This window comes from Vigna radiata, unplaced genomic scaffold (assembly GCF_000741045.1).
Source record: "Vigna radiata var. radiata cultivar VC1973A unplaced genomic scaffold, Vradiata_ver6 scaffold_236, whole genome shotgun sequence".
NCBI classification, from domain to species: domain Eukaryota; kingdom Viridiplantae; phylum Streptophyta; class Magnoliopsida; order Fabales; family Fabaceae; genus Vigna; species Vigna radiata.
This window is the reverse complement of record NW_014543119.1, coordinates 298,947-302,144: the sequence shown is the minus strand read 5'-3', so window position 1 is coordinate 302,144 and position 3,198 is coordinate 298,947. Positions and strand designations below refer to the sequence as shown.

At 31.2% G+C, this 3,198-nt stretch overlaps 1 long non-coding RNA gene across 3 annotated transcripts in view; it reads right to left on the bottom strand.

Annotated features, from left to right (window-relative positions):
- Window positions 1–2,699, bottom strand: part of LOC111241032 — a 4,634-nt gene extending 1,935 nt beyond the window's left edge. The window contains exons 1-2 of one of the 3 annotated variants that reach the window (XR_002666731.1): window positions 2,404–2,699; window positions 2,230–2,331 (exon numbers count right to left, since the gene is read on the bottom strand). This is a non-coding gene — a long non-coding RNA (uncharacterized LOC111241032). Of the gene's footprint in view, window positions 1–2,229 lie in introns of all 3 variants that reach the window. The other 2 variants (XR_002666732.1, XR_002666730.1) reach the window with 2 other exon arrangements.
- Between the last annotated feature and the right edge of the window lie 499 nt (window positions 2,700–3,198).

Genomic DNA, 3,198 nt, shown 5'->3' with positions numbered 1-3,198 from the left:
TAATCATTCCAGAAACACACAATCACTGCATCCACAAGGTACCTTTCACCCCATCTTTTAATTTTGTATAACAAAGACTTTTCTGGCTAAAACAGAGTAATTCTATAAAAGAAACTTTTAGAACTCCATAATCATACAAATCACTGAAGCACTTAAATATCCTATACCCAGTCAATCAAACAAAAATATGCCCACTATAGTAATTGCCAACTATAGTACTGCACCATTTTTTTTATTACTTAATAATAGAAATATGCACCCTGATTTTTACCTAATAATAGAATTATGCACCCTGATCAACTGATATGCGTTTTGCTTCAATAGTCGGAGCAAAATAGGATTTAAACGGTTAATATCAAGGTTTCCAAATCATAAATTTTCTATCCTGATTGTGTAGCAGTTATATACAAGCATCCAAATCCATTTAAACTCGTATATATATATATATATATATATATATATATATATATATATATATATATATATATATATATATATATATATATATATGACCTAGGAATTGGTAAAGAAGAGAGCTATGCAATTTAAATCATTATCAAAACAAAGCATTCATAACATCAACATTAGTTTAGACTTTATGGTCATAGATATATCACCTCTAAGTCCCAACCAGACCCAAAACAAAGTAATAATAGTCATTTAGTTTAAAAAAAATAGGTGCANAGAAATAGCTAATAAATCAATCCAAGTCAGAATTTATGACTCACGTTAATTACATTGGTAAATAAAATGCATATAATGATAACTTAGGTATATCTAATAATTGAATAAATACTTGCTCATCAAAATAACATTCACGCACCATCAATACCTTCATACCATTTTAAAGAATAATACTAAACACTAAAATTTACATACATATTTCTATCACGGCTATTGACATTTAAAGTAATTTAATAATATAAGGTAATATATATATATATATATATATATATATATATATATATATATATATATATATATATATATATATATATATATATATATATATATATAACGTGCATATCCTATGTATTGGGACATCATGTTCCTAACTTGTTTTCTAAATCAAGGTGAGGTATTAATTATAGCAACCACCTGGGTTAAAGGCAATAGACATCATGTTTCGGCTAAAATTTCCTAAATTAATGTGCCAAGATTTCATTTATCTATTATCACTAAGCCTAGTGCAGAAAGATATACTTCAAAACATTCCACAACAAGATTCAATGTGAGTATATTAAACTAAAAGTTTGACGAAACAATTTAAATCAACTTCCAGTTCTCAATTTTTATTCCAAGCAACCCATCTTATACTAAAACCTTCTTGTTTTACTAATACCACAAGTTTTCTATAACAGCAGTCAAACAACAACATTTTACAGCAGATAGAGTAATTAAAATAAGGCAAAAATAATGCTGAAACAATAACTAATACATTGCTGAAACAGTAATTAAAACACCAGCATTTTACAGAGCACATGCAACCAATTTTCCATATAAACCAAACATTTTCGGTCCTAGCCATCACATTCTGCACAAATGCATCACAAATTGTTTCCTTATTAATAACCAAGCAGAGCACTCTTGATTTCTAGTTTACCAAGTCATTTTCATAGTAACAATAGCTACCCAACTAAGATAAACACCCATATAGCATTCACAGTATTCAGAATCAAATTTTAAACAAGTCAACATGGAATAGAGTATCCACTTTTATTTAGATTAATTTTACAGAGATCACATAAACGATCATTGTAATTCATTGGCTATTGATCACGCAATTTGTATCATACTTCTTCCAACTCTGTTATAATAACAAGTGTATAAATATCTTTAGCATCCATTCAACTTAAAAGAATTTCTTTTCTTTTCTATTTCAAGTTATTAAAACAGGGGCATCAAACCAATACCTATTTCATCATAATCGAGACTCATAGAAACCACTCAAATTGTAACGCACCATATTTCTTTATCAACTGAATAGATTTATACCATAGAAACCATTCAAATACAAACAACTCAGACAATGACACAATGATAGAGAAATCTAAAGATTAGCGTTTGTCTACGCATCTGGTTAAGACAAGAATCAGAGTATTAGAAAACCCTAAAACCCCTAAAACATATTGAACTCTTCTTGCAATTGAAGTAGAGTAACACTACAGGCATCATACAAAACCTAACGTTCAATTTCAAAATTCTAATTCAATAANGGAGAAGACTCACCAGAGTAGTGTCNTTCCTAAACCCACTGCACGAACAAATATCCTACNCCTAGTAGACCAACACAGCTCTAAAACAGTGCTTCAGTGACGCCATCAACACCTGCTGAAAAATGCATTTTCATGAAAATAGGGCAAAAAAGAAACGAATCAGAAGGTGGAAGAGGCAACAAGATACCTAAAACGGAAGCCCTAAAACGAACGAAACGAAGGAGCCTACAGCTTGACGCAACACACTAATGAAAATGCCACACGCACGGCAATTGAAACGGAGCAGAGACGCGAGATTTAGGATTGCAGTGACTGATCGCAGAATCGAAAATGCACGCTCGTAGATGAAGTGAAACAGAAACGAAAACGCACACTCGTAGACACTCGTAGGAGAAGCGAACCAGACACTCGTAGGAGAAGCGAACCAGAAATGAAAATGCAAAATATTTCTCCGGAAGAACCGCGAACACAAAATTATTTTTAACACTGCGTATCTTAAAAAAGTGCTATGAAAAGAAAAATAGATAGCGCTCTTTTTAAAACGCGCTATCTAATGATATATTTTAAATTATTAATTTAAAAAAATAATATTAAACAGTTATAGATAGCGCTTATTTAAAAAAGCGCTATCTATTGTTATAGTTATAGATAGCGTGTTTTTGAAAAAGCACTATCTATTGCTCCGCAGATCAATAGATAGCGCTTATTTAAACAAACGCTATTTATTGAGCGCTATCTATGTCTAATTTTGTAGTAGTGATTGTTAGAATTTCAGATTTACTGCATTCTTCATTTGTTTCAAAACATTTGTTAACTTTGTTTCAATGAAACCACTCAGTTTATGATCCATTCGACTGTTTATTGTTATCCAAAGGATTCCGGACTCAATGTCTGAACATACTAAACGTCTGAACAACCAAGGGCAGCACCTGCCTTCCAGACTAAATGTCTGAATGGACTAAACGTCCAAATTTCCAAAGGC